The following is a 19,747-nucleotide window of genomic DNA, read 5'->3' on the forward strand; positions in this document are numbered from 1 at the left end:
GGTACACCAGTGGACACACAAGCAGTATTCCACCACCCGGTCCTGTCTCCTACCAAAAAGCCTATTTTGGAAACACAAAACAGAAACAGAAATCACTCAGAAGACTCAGCAGGTCTGGTAGCATCTGTGGAGAGAAAGTAGAGTTAATATTTCGAGACCAGGGATCCTTCAGAACTGCTTGTAGATAGGAAAATGTTGGTATCCATGCTGAAGATGGCTGGGGCTGAAATTGCAGCTAGTGATCCTCTGGATGTGGATGCTGTTGGGATGGCAGCTGAGGACAAGGCGGACCCTATCGCTGTTGTGGGAGGGAAGATCAGGGGGTGAGTGCTTAAGTGCAGGAGATGGGTCAGACCCAGCTGAGGTCCCTGTCAACCTGCTGGGGAATCCTCGGTTGAGGAAGAAGATGGGCATTTCGGATGCTCTCTTGTTGAAGTTGGCATCATAAGAACATTTGAGATGAGGGTAGGTGGACTTGGAGCTTAGAAAAAGAGAACTACAGTCGAACAGACAATGTATTGATAAAGGTCAGCCTGGGAGAATCATTATCTGCTAACGCTGACCATTAGTGTCTGACAATGGGTTGTTTGTGATAGCCCATGTGATGACAAGGTCTAATATATGAGGTTTGGGGTAAGGACATGGGAGAAGGTGCTCAGGAATTAAAATTACTAAACTTGATATTTAGCCCAGAAGGCTGCAGATTTCTCAAGAGGAAAATGAGGTGCTGTTCTTCCAGCTTGCACTGAGCTTCACTGGAGCACTGCAGCAAACCTGAGACAGAGATGTTGGCCAGAGAACATGGTGGTGTGGTGAAATGGCAGGTGACTGGAAGCTCAGAGTGATTTTTGTGGACAGAACCCCGTGTTCTGCCCAGTCAATGCTTTGTCTCCCTTGTCTATAGGAGACCACATTGCGAGCAGCGAATGTAGGAGAGTAGATTGAGTAAAGTGCTTCACCTGAATGGTATGCTTGGGCCTTTGGATACTGAGGAGGGAGGAAGTAGACAGGCAGCTGCTATACCTTCTGTGGTTACAGGGGATGGTGGGATGGGACTGTGGGGCGTTGTTGGGGGTGAACTAAGTTGTCCTGGAGGGAACATTTCCTGTGGAAAGCTGACAAGGGAGGGGAGGGGAATATGTGTCTGGTGGTGGCATCTCGCTGGAGGTGGCAGAAATGGCAGCTAGTCATCTTCTGGATATGGATACTGGTGGGATGGCAGGTGAGGATAAGGGGGACCCTATTGCTGTTGTGGGAGCGAAGAGAGGGGTTTGAGGGCTTGAGTGAAGGAGATGTATCAGACCTGGCTGAGGTCCCTGTCAACCTACTGGGGAATCCTCGGTTGAGAAAGAAAGTGGACATTTCAGGGACTTTCTTGTCGAAGTTGGGATCATCAGAACAGGTGCGATGGAGAAGGAGAAATTGGGAGAATGGAATAGTGTCTTTGCAGGAAGCAGGGTGTGAACACGAATAGTCTAGGTAATTATGGGAATCGATGGGTTTGCAGTGGATATCGGTGGCTAGCCTATCTCCAGAAATGGAAACAGAGATGTCAAGGAAAGGAAGGGATGAGTCAGAGATGGACAAGCAAAGGTGAGAGTGGTGTGAAAATTGGAAGCAAAATTAATTAATTTTTCCAATTCCGGACAAAAGAGGGATGGGGATGGTACAGGTCATTTTTTCCAGGAAGAAGCAGAGAGCCCTGAGACCATCCTGATGGAGGATGGACGTGTAAAAGGATTGTGCTGTCCATGAGGAAGAGGAGGCAGCTGGAGCCTGTGAACTGGAAATTCTGAAACTGATGTAAAGCATAAGAAGAATCATGGATGTGAATGGGCAGGGACTGAACAAGGGGAGAAAAAGATCGAGTCAGGGTAGGAAAATTTGAGTTTGTGAGGCAGGAGCAGATGAAACAATGGATCTGCCTGGGCAGTCCTGTTTGTGGATTTTGGGAAGGAGGTAGAAGCAAGCTGTGTGGCGTTGGGGGCTATGATTCTGCAGGCAATGGGGGCAAGAAGCCAATTTTGAATCCAACTTGCCAATTTACTGTGGATCCCATGTGCATTTACCTTCTTCATCAGTGTCCCATGTAAGACCTTGTCAAAAACTTTGCTGAAATACACATCAACTACATAATAAGGAAGGCAAATGGAATATTGGCCTTTTCTTAAAAAGAGAATGGAGTGTAAAAATAGGGAGGTTTGCTAAAATTATAAAATTATATCTGGAATACTGTGAACAGTTTGGTCCCCTTTATCCAAGGATAGATATATTGGCATTGGAGGCAGTCCAAAGAAGGTTCACTCAGTTAATCCTGGGCATGGAGGGATTTTCTTATGAGAAAAGTTTAGTGCCTTGGGCTTGCAGCTTCATTGGTATTTAGAGGAACGACAGGGTTCCTGTTTGAAACAAGAATGATTCTCAGGCAGTTTGAAAGGTTAGGTACAGGGAGATTGTCACCTCTAGTGGGAGGGTCTTGATCCAGAGGGCACAACCTCAGAACGTTTAAAACCATCCATTTAAAATTGAGATGAGGAAGCCATCAATCTGTGGAATTCTTTGCTGCAGAGGGCTGTAGATGTTACCCATTTAAATATTCAAGACTGGGATACACAGATTTTTGATCATAAGGATCATAGGGATTAGGCAGGAAAGTGCAGTTGAGGATTATCAGACCAGCTGTGATCTCATTAAATGGTGGAGCAGACTGAATGGGCTGACTGGCTGGCTCCTACTTTTTATAATTGTATGGTCGTTGTCAATCTCACATCTCACCATGTGTCAGCAGTCTACACAGCAAACACACAGCATGTCCATCAACCAAATAGCTATGCCTCAGTCAGGTCAAGGGGGATGATGCTCTCAGTTATGAGGTTCTGATACAATCCATATAGGGCACTGTTCCATCTAAGTCTAGGGGCTTGCAGTCAATCAGAAGCCTGCTTGGTACACATACAGTCAGGGGTCCATTTGGCCTCAGTCTAGGGACGGGGAATGGGCCCCAGCCATCCTTCAGGTCTAATGCCAATAGTCAGGGCATTACAGGAAGTGAGTCCGGGAGCTGTACGTGGATCAGTTAGGGGCCTGGTCAGTCATCAGTTGGAAATGTTTGTCCAAGTCCTTCAGGTTCACAGGGAGTTCTGAAGGTCAACGGGATTAATAGTAAAGGGGGTTATCAGAGGAAACTGATGTGTTAGGGAAATTGGGGAACTCATTGCTGGGAATTAGAGTGAGCAACCTCTGATGTAGAGGGGACAAGGCTGGTGAAGGAGAGAGATTTGTTGTGAAAGGGGAGTGCTGAGGACCTGAAAATGCATGGCAGGATATTGGATGCTGTGGAAGTAGGGTTACTGGTTATAAAGTGACTGCTCATATTACTAAGGACCCTGTTCTGTTTCTTACATTGCCTACCCAGGTCCTATGTGAGTATGATTGATGAATCCAGCCATGTCTAGGGTTATTGACTCTGAAGCTATGGTGCAACAAAGGCTGACAGTGATGGAGGATGAACAGATATAACAGCAAGCCCAAACCCAGCAGCACTTTCCAGCAGATGTCATTCTCTATATGAAGAAGTCACAGTTGGAGAATGCGCAGGAGGTACAGGAAAGCCAGAATTTTTTTTTTAATCCTCATTGTCATTTCCTCCATAAGAACAAGGTGCAGTGCTGCCACAGATTGAATGTGCTCTGGGGCACTGTCGCAAAACTCTGCCAGCTATGTCAGTGCAACATAAATCATGAACGAGTGAGTGCCACTCCTTTCCCAGTGTCTGTCAAGATGATAGCCACAATGAACATTGATGGGAATGGCTCCTTCCAAGGAACCACTAGAAATCTGTGCTGGGTCTCACAATCCTTACCCTGCAAACGCAGTAAGGCAGTCAACAGTTCACTTCACATCTGGGTTTCCCACAATGTGGTCAATGCTCTCACCTGGGCAGTAGGCTTTCCCAACATAGCTGCCTCCCCCTAGCATTTAGGGTATGACGTTATATCATAATGCAGCTAAGATATGGGGGTGCCAGTGTTGGACTGGAGTGGACAAAGTCAGAGGTCACATGACACCAGGTTCTAGTCCAATAGTTTTATTTCAAATCACAAGTTTTCAGAGCGCTGCTCCTTCATCAGGCCAAGTGAAGTTCATTACTGATACTACTTCTTAGAAATCTGTGCCCTAAGATCTGCCATAATTTCTATTTCCTTGAGAACTCCCAAGTTCCCACGGTGTTTCAAGGACCAGGTGCAAGAATGGTTTCTGGGGGACAAGGGCTCTGCAGCACAGCTGATGACTGCTGTTCGATGCCCTGCCTGAGACTAAGCAGAGATTTTATTTGGTTATTCATTCACAGTATAACAGCATCTCTGGCTCGGCCAACATTTACTGCCCATCCCTAATTGCACAAGTGGCCTGTTAAGAGTCAACCACATCGCTGTGGGTCTGGAGTCACATGTAGGCCAGACCAGATAAGGATGGCAGTTTCCTTCCCTAAAGGACATGAGTGAACCAGATGGTTTTTTCCTTACAATTGACAATGGTTTCATAGTCATCATTAGATCCTTAATTCCAGACATTTATTGGATTCAATTTCCACCATCTGCTGTAGAAGGATTCGAACCTGTGTCCCCAGAACATTACCTGGGTCTCTGGATTAACAGTCCAGTAATAATACCATGAGGCCATCACCTCCCTATAGAGATACATTGCAGTGCATTCTTCTACCATCATGGAACAGACAATCAGCCTCCTGAAGAGCAACTTCCGTGTTGGGACAAAGGATACTCGTACCTAACCCTGGCATGCTGTGCTCTGCACAACTGGAGCAAGGAAAGAGGTGATATGACATTGGATAAAGAGCTGGCAAAGCAGGAGCAGTTGCCCAAGGAGAAAGACGAGAACATTGAACAGGAGGCACATCACCTTCTGCATGGTGGAGTGCAACAGTGTTGCCTGCTCTAAGCCAGAATGGACTTAATTGACGTAAAAACAGAAAATACTGGAGAAACTTAGCAGGTCTGGAGAAAGAAACAGAGTTCATGTTTCAAGTCCGATATGACGTAGTCAGAACTGAAAGGGGCTGAGAAATTGTGATAGTTATGATAGAGGGACGAGATTTAGAGAAACATTTCTCAAATACCAGGAGCAAAGCAGAAAGCGATGAATGTGAACAAGTCTAAAGATTAAAATGGAAATCCCACCTGCTCTTCTCGCCAACTGGATTCCCTTCCGGTCAAGGTCAAATTAAATGAAATCAGGGTAACATCTTGTTCCTCTAGCTAATGATGAGTGAGAAACAAATGGATAAGCTGACTGGAAGGCAGCAGAAGAGAACGCCCATAAGCAAGGGACAGGAACAAATGAATAGTCTCCAACAATTGGGGTGAGGGCGAGGAGAGAAGGAGATTAGCTTAGATGCTCGGATGTTGTATGTTGTTGGCTTGCAGTAGTGCCAATGCCTGGTGGGGGAGTGGGTGTGTGAAGAAGAAGTTGGCAGCCAGAGCTGCTGGGCAAGTGGGCTGAAGGAATGCTTACAAGCCCTAAGTATTAGCCCTGCTGTCTATCTTAACTCACAAGGAATGCTGAAACTACCATTTAACACAGGGAACCAGCATTTTCCAGCTCTGAGTAATTCCTCCAACACTCTAGGAAACGCGTGTAGCTTGCATGAAATTTTCATCAGACTCTCTTTTGCGCTGTTGAGCCCGATTTAAATATCTGAAAGAATGATCCGAATCTCCACCCCAGGACACTTGAATACCTGGAATAATAAGAATAGAAATTGCTGGAGAAGCTCAGCAGGTCCGGAAGCAGGTCTCTGTGGAGAGAGAAACAGAGTTAATGTTTTGAAATTGATATGACTCTTCTTCAGAACCATTGTTCTTCGAAACCAGAATATCCTGTCTCCATAAGAAAAAAGCATGAATATAAGTTGAATGGCTTTAGGTTAGACACTGTTTATTTTAATTTTTAACCCATCTCCCATGCATTATAGTAATGTTAATAGTGATGCTTTTGTGTTCTTAAACTAAAATCATTGGGTGGAATCTTACCAGGTATGGTGAGAAATTTGGCAAAATCGGGAGAGATGGCTAGAGATGCCTTTCTCAAGATCTAAAAGTTGCATTTTCCAACCAAAGCATTGGAAGGGGACTCTCATGAGTGAATGTTGAGGGACCTATTAACTTGGATGATTAATACTTAATCTCACCTCATTAATGTGCTGTCTCCCATTCTCTTACTGCTGGACAGAAGCAAGGTGCCACAAATTCCCAATATGAAAGTCAGGGTGGGTATTTAGCACTTGCTTTTTAGCAATTCCATCTCGGACACCAGTCACCAGAATCTCTGGGTACACTCCCTGGGCTGCAAATGCTTACATCCCATCCATGGCCATTGGCAACCAACACATACCAGTGTCACTGCATCTCTTGGCACTCACTCAAGTTGGATACTCATGGCAACTCTTTCTTGCCCTGCCTTGCTTTTTTGTGCTTTGCCCCCTCGGCCTTAGCTAGCAGGTTCACAAAGCTTCTATTCTGCTTTCCCTTTCCGCATAGACACAAAGCCAGGAAGCAGACATCAGTCATCAGTCAAGGTGGACATCTGCTCTATGGCACCGTGCCACATCAATCTCATGCCTGCACCATGTGCCAATCACATACACGCCAAACAATCTGCATGTCCTTCATTCAAATGAGCACATCTAAAATTGTAAGGGGAGTAGTCCTCCTGGGCAACATGGTGGCTCAGTGGTTAGCACTGCTGCCTCACGTCACCAAGAACTTGGGTTCGATTCCACCCTCAGGTGACTGTCTGTGTGGAGTTTGCACATTCTCCCCGTGTCTGCGTGGGTTTCCTCCGGGTGGTCTGGTTTCCTCCCACAGTCCAAAGATGTGCAGGCTAGGTAGATTGGCCATGCTAAATTGTCCTGTAGTGTTCAGGGATGTGTAGATTAGGTGGGTTAAAAGGGGGATAGGTCTGGGTGGGATGCTCTGTGGGTCAGTGTGGACTTGTTGAGTGGGCCTGTTTCCATACTGTAGGGATTCTATGATGATCAAGAGAAGGGAGCAGGTGTCTGCACAATAAGTCTATATGCCATCCACAGCCACTTAGTTTAGTCATAGTAAGGATCTGCTTCTTATAGGGGTGAATTAATTGCTTACCTCCATCCTGCCTCATTTTGTCTTACTGTGAGCATTTTCTACTGGACTGAGACTAAGGGAGGGAATGAGTGAAAATGAGTGAAGCTGGCACAGCTCTTTGTGCTAGGGTTTAGGTGGTGAGGTGTCCCAAATCAGAGTTGCAGAGACTATGCAAGATTATTAGCATGGGGGAATTGGGTTGGTGAGTGTAAGTGAGGGAAGATGTTCATGTGATGGTGTCAGTGACAGAGCATGGATTTTGGGGGGAGATGGCTACAGTAACAGACATAGAGTGAGTCATAGAGTTGTACAGCACATAAACAGACCCTTCAGTACAACCCGTCCATGCTGACCAGATATCCTAAATTAATCTGGTCCCATTTGCCAGCATTTGGCCCATATCCCTCTGAATGCTTCCTACACATGTACCCATACAAAGTCATAGAGTGTGAGATGGCAGAGAGAAGTGGCCAATGCCCTGGTGGAGTGGAGAATGTCATTAAACTTCTTGTGGTATTGCTGGCCATTCCTTGGTATGGTTGAGACTGTCTTGGAGCCAGGCAATCTTGGACCAAGGCTATCCATGTCTGGTGTCATGGTCTCCTCTGCTGGTCTTGAGGAAGAGGATGGCCCTTCTCTATAACACCTCATCCATCAAGACTTCCAAGTCACTATCCACTAAGCGGTGACAATATCCCGAATTGTCCATCTTGTCTGAGCCAAATGTGTGCAGAGGAGCTCCAGTGTGCCAGTGGTTGACTGGGTTTGCAAGAGCTCTTTAAAGATGGCATGGCACCAGGAATTATGGGATGTGGCGAGTACATCCGCCTATGGCAAGTGGGTGAGTCAGGCTAGCATCCGCCTAGAGGTGAACCAAATGGGTGTGGTATCTAGTCAATATGGCAAGTTTGCAACTTTAGTGTGAACAAACTCATTAGGCCTTGCAGAGACAAGACAATTGATGAAAATGACTTCTGGCTGATTTCTCATAAGATTCAGCCCATAGTAACTTAAGCTGTTTCTGTTGCTTTCAAAATAATTAATTTGTTTCTGAGTGACAGAGTTGCACAAATTCTGCTACACAAATGTCAATAGATTTCAGCCTTTTACTACAACGTAGAAGTTGGTACTTTTATGGTGGTAGACTTCAGGCAGCCAGTATAAATGCTGAAGTGTGTATATCCATTGCTATATGCAATTGGATAACTATTCTCAAGAAGAGTATTTAGAAATACACTATGTTGCACAGGTGAACTCTTTTTAACAAATGTACAGTAAATTAGACAGATGTTATACTGTTATATCATGTTCATCTTCCTATTGGGATAAGGTTAATAACTTAGATTAAAGCAGTAAAACCTCTATTTTCTACATGATCAGTGAATATTATTGAAAATTGCAGCGAGCAGCAGGCCAGACAATAATATTTTTCTTTAGATTGAAATCTAAGTCAGCTTGTCATGCATTAATGCCAAAAATTGCACTTGAGTTGATTTAAGATCAGAAATGAGACCTTGAAACATAATCTCTCGGGATTTTCTAATATGGTCCTTGCTAATGCAATTATTTGCAAATTACCATCAAATGCAAGCAAGCATAATAGAAAATATCATCTGCATTTAATAATATCTGTTGTTCTGAAGATGCATTTCAGTCACTGTATTTTATGGTTTTATAAATTATCTGATTACCGTAGAAAAAGGGACTCAAACAACATTTCGTACATCACAATCCAGTGAATCACAACATTATGCTACAGTTAACAATTTATTTCTAAGAATTTTCAGATTCATGTCATGCTCAGTGTAATTTTTGCAGGTATTTCCAAGTAATAAATGCCAATGAGCTTTCTCGCTCTTTTATCATTGCTCTTTGGCAATTGATAATCATGAAGGTGAGGTACATTTTCAAATGAAGTTATTGTTCCTACAATACATTGTTTTGAAAATATTATTTCTGGTCAATACATTTTGAATTCAATGCTATTAAGATATAAAGGTAATTTTTGTGAGCTAGTTTTGGTGCATTCAAGTGCTTTCAAGCACTGTTATTACTAACATTTAAGTTGTTATTTTCTACATTTTTGTTTATAAGGTTTATCTATATGTTTAATTGACTAGTATTATTTTAAGTTTGATCATTTATTGGTAAGTGTTTATTTCATAATTCAAATGAATAAAGTCTGATTTTCTTTGTTAAACATGTTTTACGTTTATCTTTTCATAATAATTCACATTTGCTTAGTTGTGTTATGATTCCATCTGATGTTATTACTGAACAAAGCAGATCCAAGATTGAATTCTGGCATGATAGATCAAATTTTTAAAGTTTTTTTTTCTCTCAGTGGTCTTTGACATAAATATAAGCACGTAATGCTACAAATTGAGTTTTAGCAATAAACAAAGTTTAACATGCAAAAGAAAAGATAAAATAGACTAACCCAAGTTATTTACCTACAACACAATTTAACAGATTTTAAAACATAGAATAAAGTAAAATCACATCTATCCCAACACTATTGCACTATAGTGCTCTGACAGCAGAGAGAGTTTGCTTCTCCTTTATATTTAAATTTTACCTTGTCTGTCTCTTTCAATTCCCAATCTTGAGATATTTGGTAGCTTTGGTCACCCAACTAAGCTTAGATTTTCTCAACTTCAAATAATCCCTTGAGGGATTTAACCAAACACTTCTGGTCTGGAACATTCAAACTAAAACCCTTACACTGAAATAACCTATTTCCAGATGGTTCAAAATTATTGATTTTCTTCAGGAGAAACTGTTTCACACATTTAATTTCCACCAGGACCTATGTGAACTGAAAAAAAAAAGCTTTCCTGGCTATGTTTTTTTTATGCCAAGCTAAAAGAAAATCTTGGTCTTGCTAAACAGAAAACAAACTAATGTTCCTCAATGTCTATACTGTCCATTCATAAAATGATTTCAAAACAAATTCCTAGGGACTCCCTCTTGCACACTGTTGTACAAAGAAAATAACTCCAAATATACTGACATATACATACACATACATACATACAGACCAAAACCCACAAGCCTCTAATTCAAAATCCAAACTCTCAAATAAGTTTACATACATCTATCACAATTGTCATTAATTAGAATCCATAAAAGTCATGGAAGTTTATTTTTAAATATTTGTTAGAATTGTGCATTAATAAATTAATTTAAAAATTTTGCAGCAAAAATATTGGACTGCTTAGCTGATAAAAACTTGAAAATTGTGATATTTTCTATAGTGAAGTTATGGGTGGAATTTACTCCTGTCATCTAATAATATTGGAAATTGCAAGATTGTTTTGAAATTTTATATTACTCTGTGAGAAAAAGTTTTGAGGTTTGGAAACTAACCAAAATAACCATGTCATTTATTTCATTCTCCCTATATTCAACTAATTATAGCCGAGAATGTTTCAAAAGGGTCATGTTATTCTTAAATTTTTCAATATTGATGACATTTATTTTCATGATTACTATGGCATTTGTAATCTGAATACATTTTTGTGGAATTGTTAATTGAATATTATTAGCTTTCTTGGCTGGTTCCTTGGAAATAAAAGGCAGGCTATCTGTGATTATCAATTGAATGGCTAAATGAAGAAATTGAATGATTTTGTTTTAATCAGAAGTAAGTGAAAACTGAGATTCTACAACATTGTGTGCAGTCAACAAAGCATCTAGCATCAATTTATCAAACCATAATCTCTAAACTATAAAGTAGCATGCAGTCTATTCCTCTCAGCAGGTTCTGGCAGAATTTTTTTTAACATTGTACCCCAGCAGTTTTTTTGTTATGGTTTAAGCTGTTGACCTGTGAGACTGTGGTTTATTTTTTCTGTGCTGTTCCCCAGAGTGAAATGGTGTTCTGACAGTGCAGTCCTGCTTTTCCCAAGAGGATCGAATAAGAAAGATCAAATATGCAAGAAGAGAAAAAAGAAAATAGTCATTTTGGATATGGGGCTTCAGGTCAAGCGGAGCTAAGTATTTGGTAGATCAAAAGCTTAAAATGGAAACCAATATTTTTCTTTGCTTAAAAATGGGAAGTGAGCTCAATATACAGTCTTAATCCTAAGGCACCAAATTACTCCTAAAAATTAACTAGTAAGTATTCCTGCCTTGAAATTTTTGATGGATAATCCAAATTGCAGCAATATCTAAATGCATTAGAAAATGTGTTAATATACATAAATGTGTTTTATTGTGAAGAATAAAAGCCTCTATTCAAGAAAGCAATTTTCCATATCCAGTGATAATAATTTAGTTTTTTAAAGTTGCTTTTGAAACATGTGGGTAATTTGCCACACTGTCCTGAAGCTGAAAAGGTATTTTTTCCTTTTTCCAGGAATACTGTGCATTGTAGCAGCCCAATAAAACAGCGTGCTGGAGGTAATTATCATAATTTATTGAACTCATAATTCACCATTAATCACTATTTGCAATAATACAAAAAGTTTCCAGAAGCTTAAACCAGTCACTTTAGATAGTTTTCTGAAAACAAAATAAATTATTTTACCTTAATATTTAAAAGTATTAAAATGTTTATCGTACTGAGAACAAATATACCAAATGAGCATTATACAGTTAAAAAGACTGTGGATTATAGAAAAATTGAAATATTAACTAAATTAAAGTTAGCTTTGTGTGTTTCACTTAGGGCTGAGATTATTTCAAATTATAAATTAGTACATACCTATATCTTCAAAGCATTATTTACTATCACGTGGTGACACACCAGAAATTATGACATTAACTTAATAACTACACAAAATAAATCTGTTGATATAGCCCAAGAGAAAGGAAAACAACTTTTCCTACTGTTACCACAAATAGATACAACTTCACAAAGTACATTTTGAAATAATTTATTTTTGTGGATCCATGTCGCTTAAATCATGTATCAGAAAAGTGATGACGAAGTAGAATTGAACGACAAGAGTGTGCCAATAATTATAAAATATGATAAATATTGCAGTAAACATATGTAAACATTGAGAAGCATTAGTTTGCTTTCTGTTTAATAAGATCAAGATTTTCTTTTAACTTGGCATAAAAAACCCTCATTACAATCTAAAAGTTAAACCATACTATGTTATACATTGTGGTAGTTAACATGCAAAGGATTTGTTAATTGAAATACATTTTGTAAAATAATGTTTATTCCAAGGACTGAATAATCAGGGCAAGGGATGGGTGAGTGGTGAACAGCAGCTGGCTGTTTTGAAGCCATTTGCTATTAATAGGTTGCAGATGGGAATTCCCTTCTGGACTAGGACATCCTCTCTCAGAGAGCTATAAGTCACTGCTGGTACTGGATGTGGGGCTTGGAGGTGAGCTGCAGTAGGTCATAGGTCTTCCCAGGTGCTAAGCTGGCAGGCAATATTGAGGAAGATGGGAAGATGAAAGTTTGAGAGACTGACAGGAAGGCACCTTGGGGTTGGGGGCAAAGATGTCATCCCTTCCCATCTGTGCCCACCACCAGCCTATGCAGGGAAACCTGGCACGGCCAAGCACTTGCCATGTGAGACACACATCACCATCTATATCCTTAACCTAAGGACTTCAATTTAATACAGTGGTAGGTGTGCTACCTGATGCTTCCCTGGCACTAGCTAAATTGCAGTGGAACAGGGACAAGGAGATAGGTAGGTAATCACTATACCACCACCTCTTCCATATCTGACACTGCCCAGTGGTATTAATTAAAGATCAACTTGTTGAACTTCCAGGTAACTACTTCTAGATTTGCTGGTGCTGAGTTAGTGGTAGTACCATGATAGCATTGTTGCAGGTATCGCTGGATTATTTTCCGAAATGTTTCGATTTTCAAAGGATAGGTGCTGGATTTTGTCAAGGAGGTCAGAGGAGGTGTTTGGCTTCTTAAGAGGCAGTCTCCTTCACTAATAAGATTTATAATTATAGTCCCTCCAGGGCTACAATATGACTTGGAAAACGAACACAGGAGGCATCAAGGGGGAAGGGCAGCAATGGATAGAAGAAGTAGCTGGAGGAGGAGGGCTCTCAATCGTCCTACCTGGCACAATTTTTTTGGTGAACACTTCCAGCTCAACTTTTACCAGAAATAATGTCTGAGGTGCCAGCATTTTATGAAAGAGACAATAACTGAATTGTGACACTTCCGATAATGGAATCTCCAGCCTCACAGCAATGCGAGAACAGCAAGCCAGAAGCCATCAAGATCTCTGTGGTGTTACATTTCTATCGCAGTGTCTCTCCATTTCCTTGACATCCTTTTAAGTTCTTTGACCTAGCTTTTTCTCATTTCTCCAACTTTGGTTCGGCATTGTCTTCTGTTTTCATCTGAAATGATTTAGCGATGGTTTTGTATAGTACTAAATAAATCCAATTGTTTTATATTCAGTTAACTTGTTGAGTTCATCACTAATTAGTGCATCAAGACAGTTTTTTAAAATTTGGAGTGCACTTGTTTATGTCATCCAAAATGTCTTGAGCAATTGATATTTATTGTGTACAGGACTGTTCGACAGTGTGATGGATGTATTCAGCCTAGACAACCAGACTTGCAGCCAAGGGGATGCTAAGAAACAAAGGAAAAGCAACAAAATAGTCATTCTGATCTCTACTTAAGCAACAACATAATAAATAGAGACTGAAATAAGCCATTCAGCCCCACTTGCCTGTTCTTCCATTCAATAAAATTATCATTGATCTGATTGTGATCTTACTGTGCTTTCCTGCCTTCTCCCATAACTCGTGACTACCTTGTAATTTAAACATCTATCTCACTAAGCGTTGAATATGTTTAATGACGCATCCTCTATTGCTCATTAGAGAAGTCTAAACACCAACGAGAAGGAGAAAATTCTGCCTCAAACTTCATTTCAAATGGGTAACCGACATTTTTTAAGCTGTGCCCCTAGTTCTAGATTTCCCCAATAGAAACATCCTCTCTGCATCTGTCCCGTGAAGCCCCCTCAGAATCTTAAATATTTCAATGATATCATCTCTCATTCTTCTAAACCCCAGTGAGTATAGGTCTAATCTGCTCAAACTTTTTCTCATACTCCCAGGAATCACCTTAATGAGCACACTTGTAACAGTTTCCAATGTGAATGTGTCCTTCCTTAAGTAAGATGATCAAGGTTGCAAATAATAATCCAGGTATGGTTTTACTGATGTTCTGTGTAGTTGTAACAAGGTTTCCCTCCTCATATATCCCATACTCCTTGTATAAAGGCCAATATTCCATGTGCCTGTTTAATTACTTACTGTAGCTGTATGCCAACCTTTTGTGATTCATGTACAAAGATACCCAGATCCCTTGTGCCACAGCATTCTGAAGTCTTCTTTTTATTTCAATACTTTTTCTTTATTCTTCCTGGCAAAACGTATAATTTCACATTTTGCAGATTATACTCCATTGCCTGGTATTCTACTCACAGCTTGCTTTCCAACCTATTTTTGTGTGTCATCCAATTTTGCTAAATTACCATCAGTCCTTTTATCCAAGTCATTCATATAGATGTAAAATGTTAAGGCCCCGCACTGGCCTCTGTGGCATTCCACAAGTTACAGTTTGATACCTTTTAAACTTCCAACAATAATACTAAAGACTTGTGCTCCAGGACTTGCCAGTCCCCTAGCTATGCTGTTCTAGTACAGTTACAACACTGGCAACTACCCATAGAAATGTAGAAAATTGCCCAAGAATATATGTACATAAAAAGCAGGACAAATCCAAACCGGCCAATTACAGCCCCTCAGTCTACTCTTGATCATCATAAAGTGATGGAAGGTGTCATCAACAGTGCTATCAACAGTGCTTAGCAATAACCTGCTCAGTTTGGGTTCTGTTAGGGCCACTCAGCTCCTGATCTCATTACAGTCTTTGGCCAAACATGGACAAAAGAGCTGAATTCCAGAGATGAGGTGAGAGTGACATTCCTTGACATCAAGGCTGCATTCGACCAAGTGTGGTATCGTGGAGCCCAAGCAAAACTGCAATCAATGCGTATCGGGGGCAAACTCTCCATGGTTGGAGTCATACCTGACATGTAAGAAGATAGTCGTAAGTTGTTGGAGGTCAGTCATTTCAGCTTCAGGACATCTCTGAAGGAGCTCCTCAGGGTAATATCCTAGGCCCAACCACCTTCAGCTGCTTCATCAATGACTTTCCTTCCATTATTAGGTCAGAAGTGGGGATATTTGCCAATGGTTGCACAATGCACCATTCACGACTCCTCAGATACTGAAGCAGTATGTGTTCAAATGCAACAAAATCTGGACAATATCCAGGCTTGGGCTGACAAGTGGGAAGTAACATTCATGCCGCACAACTGCCAGGCTATGACTATCACCAATAGAGACAATTTAACCACGGCCCCTTGACATTCAACAGTGTTACCATCACTGAAACCCCCACCATCAACATCCTGGGAGTTATCATTGATCATAAACTCAACTGGACTTACCACATAAATGCATGGTTACAAGAGCAGGTCAGAGGCTAGAAATACTGTGCAAGTAACTCACCTCCTGACTCCTCAAAGCCTGTCCACCATCTACAAGCACAAGTCAGGAGTGTGATGGAATACTCTCCACTTGCCTGGATGAATGCAGCCCCAACAACACTCAAGAAGCTTGACACCATCCAGGATAAAGCAGCCTGCTTGATTGACACCACATCCACAAGCATCCAGTTCCTCCACCATCGATGCTCAGTAGCAGCAGTGTATACTATCTACAAGATGCACAGCAGAAATTCACCAAAGATCCTCAGACAGCACTTTCTAAACCCACGACCATTTCCATCTATGGGAACACCACCTCCAAGTTCCCCTCCAAGCCACTCACCATCCTGACTTATCTGAGATGAAAAGCAATGAGTAATTCTCCTGATAACCTGAGGATCTGTAGCTTTTTCTGTCATTAGGAGCCTTCCTTTCCCTGAGGCACCAGATACTAAAATCTTTCAGGAATTGTTTGACATTGTTAAGGAATATTATGACCCCTAGCATCCACTAATTCTGACACGCTATTGGTTTTACTAGGCAGTTCATTTACCAGAAGGGAATTTGCTTATTTCTTAAAGTTGAATGGGATGCAACATGTCAGGCTGGCTTCATACCACCCATCATCCAATAGTCTATCAGAAAGAATAGTCCAAACTTTAGAGGCTCGATTGAGGAAATGGCTTACAGCCTCGCTAGATACCAAAGTATCACAGTTCCTTTTTGATCATGGGGACCACTTCACATGCAACTATAGAGATAGCTCCAGCAGAGCTGGTAATGGTTAGTTTCAACACCAGGTTAAGTCTTATCTTCCTGGACCTGGGGAGGAGGGGGAAACAGCATCAGAATGCCAATGCAGGACGCAAGACTCAGCCAAGTGAGAGAGACAGTTTGATATAGGGGATGAAGTTTGATGTAAAAGTCACGGAAATGGCCATGCATGGGTAAAAGGCATGGTTGATGAGAGGTCAAGATCAATGACATTTAAAGTTCAGGTAGGTGTGACAGTCCTGAACAAGTACGTGAACCATATGAAAGCCACAAATTTGCAAGAGGTGCGGGAACAAAATGTGCCCTAGCCCTCGGGACCATCGGAAATGCTGCAGAAACCTGTAGAGTCACCTTCTCTGTCATACGTTGTTGGGTCCTCAGAATCAGAGATGGGCACGGTGGAAGTAGCCACCTTGACACCTTTGCCAATAGACGAAGAGAATGAAAATGTACTGAGGCACTCCTGGCACAAGAAGCGAGCTCCTGTGTGTTACACGCTGCCCATATCGGACACTGTCACAGTAATCTGACCCAGTGCTAAAACGCTTCAGGAGGCGCGCCAGGAAAAAAGATTGGCATATGTCCGCCAACTCAGAGGGGGAGTGATATAGTGATCTAGTGATTATAATGAAGTCAGCCAGCTAGATCTCATAAAATATGAGTTCCCTGACTGGGGTTGTTAATCTGGTCCAATCAGGGAGCCCTGGCTGACATAAAATGGTTGAGCATCAGAGATACTGCCAGTCTGGTGTCTGACTCTGTATGAGGCAGTACCACAGTCAAGGACTGTTCATGTGTAAGCAAAGGGTGACTTGGCAATGGGATACTGGCCTCTGTGGAATTATTTCATATTTTATGGCATGTGTGGCATTCAATGTTGATGGTTTTGCAGGGTTGGTCTCGATGTGGAACTGTTGTACCAAAGTGCAGACAAGACGCAGTGGTCCCATGCTCCCCCTCTGGCTGCTGTCTTCACAGGATGTTAGTAGCCAAAGCAGACAGTCAAAGTCAGTGTGATAATGCCAGGGAAACATATTACCCTCTGATAAAAAGTCAGTCCTATTTGGGAGTTCAACCTATTTGTCAAACTGCACTGCTTCTATTTTTCACTGTCCATTCTGCATTGCTGATACTGGAATCACAAATTTGCCTGCAGTGAGTTTTAGTTCTCTGATTTTAATTTTGTGCATTTGCAATTTACTTCACTAATTATGTTATTGTCATCTATTTCACATGAAAATGTCTTTGCATAAATACTATAAATATGCATTCCCTTACTACTGTTTTCCAACTCAAAAAGGAAGTAGTTCAGCTATATAATTTCAGGTCTCAGTCACTTTGGACAACAGATTTCTGATTAGTGAGAATCTCACTTATGTTGAATCTAAGATCCTTTTGTCTTCTGTCAAAAGGAATAACTTTGACTACTGTCAAGCACCATCATGTATTGTTTCTGTCAAATAGGTGATAAAAAGAACTGTTAAACAGTGATACTGATTTTGCAGAGATAGTGGGAACTGCAGATGCTGCAGTCAGAGATAACAGAGTTAAACTGGTAAAATCCACATTTAGGCCATTGGGCTGCAGGTTCCCAAGGTGGAATACGAGGTGCTGCTCCTCCAGTTTGCGGGTGTGGATTTTACCAGTTTCAAAATCTCCCCACCCCCACCCCTCCCGGCCTCATCCCCTATCCCACCCACCCTCTCATCCTCGCCTCCTTCACCTGACACAACCTGTCCACCTTCTCTCCCACCTATTGGCACCTCCCACCTCACTGACCAATCCCCACCACTTCCTACCTGTACTCACCTATCACCATCCCACCTACCTGCCCCAGCCCCACCCCTTCTTTCTATTTAGTTCTGAGCTCCCTTCCCCCTCCCCCATTTCTGAAGAAGGGTCCCAACCTGAAACGTCAACTTTGCTGCTCATCTGATGCTGCCTGGCCCACTGTGTTCCTCCAGCTCTACACTGTGATACTGATTTTGCAGTTTTGTAGTTGTCCACATGAGGGCAATAGTGCAGCAAAGACAGGCCAATGATTTAAGTGATTTTGAGAAGACACTGAAAATCAAATTTCTGCCAAATAAAATATATTTATTTATTTTTAGTCATCAAATTTTATCAGTACATTTACCTGGCAGAAATTATATTGTCAGTTTTCTCATGTGCTCAATAAAAAAAGATCATATCAATTTAGAATGATTATGTTGTTAAATATAATTTGTACATATGGTTTATGAGTGCTCATTGTTGAGCTTTAAAATGATGAATTCAGCTAATTCTCAGTCGATTCAGCACCAGTTCAGCTGGAAAGAGTATTTCACATTGTTGTTTGCATAAGCAGATAACATCAAAGCAACCTGCTGCTTGTGTTAGATAAATACTGAAAGCTGGGTCAGTGAAAATTAATCCTAGAGGAGCAAGAAATAGTTCTGCTTAATGATAGTTTTGTGTGTTCTTTACTATTCATGCAGTGTTAAGTGGTTAGCTATTATGAGATTTTCAAACATTTGTTCCGAGCTTGGCTATCGAATGATTTAAAACACTTGGAACAAATAAAATATTTGAAATTTAATATGACTCATAATCAACACTATTATAAAATGTGATTTTCCATCTGAATTGCATTGCATATTCCTAGGATCAAGGAGCTCTGTGTTTTTGACAAAATAATTGTTTTGCTGTGTATGACTTTTTTATCGATGTCAATTGACTCTCTGTATAACTGACTGAATAACATGAATAAAATAAGGTAAGCAATTTCAGAGCATTTTTAATCCCATTAGGCTTTTTTCTGAAACAATGGTGGAAGGTTAAAAAAAATAGTGTGGTTATATGTTGTACTTTTTAATGTTAAATTGAGATCCTGCAGGTAATTTTAGCCCCAAGACCATGGGGCTTGGGTAAAAGTGGTTAGTTAAAATAATTGATTTTTAGATTGTGACCTCAACTTAGTTCGATGCATTGATTTCCATTTTTCACAAAAGTGTGTTTGATTGTATGTGAGTAACTACCTACTGCATTTGGATCTTTGATGTGGGATGTTAGGTTATTGTCATAACCCCTAACATCTTTATGAAGCATTAGTAATGGGTTGTTTTAAATTGAATTTCACTGGCGTATAATTTAAATAGTTCCAGCATGGATTTGCTGGAGCAGGAATACTTTCTACAGCTCTCTGGATTAACCTGTAAACTCCCTTGTGATCCCATTTGTTGTGTTTCTATCACTGATGTGCAATTTCTCCCACCCCATGTCCAACTCACTGCCTCTAACTACTGGTCTGCGTTCCCCACAGCCAACTTGCCAATCTCTCAAAAC

The sequence above is a fragment of the Rhincodon typus genome, chromosome 4 (assembly GCF_021869965.1).
Source record: "Rhincodon typus isolate 14 chromosome 4, sRhiTyp1.1, whole genome shotgun sequence".
NCBI lineage: Eukaryota > Metazoa > Chordata > Chondrichthyes > Orectolobiformes > Rhincodontidae > Rhincodon > Rhincodon typus.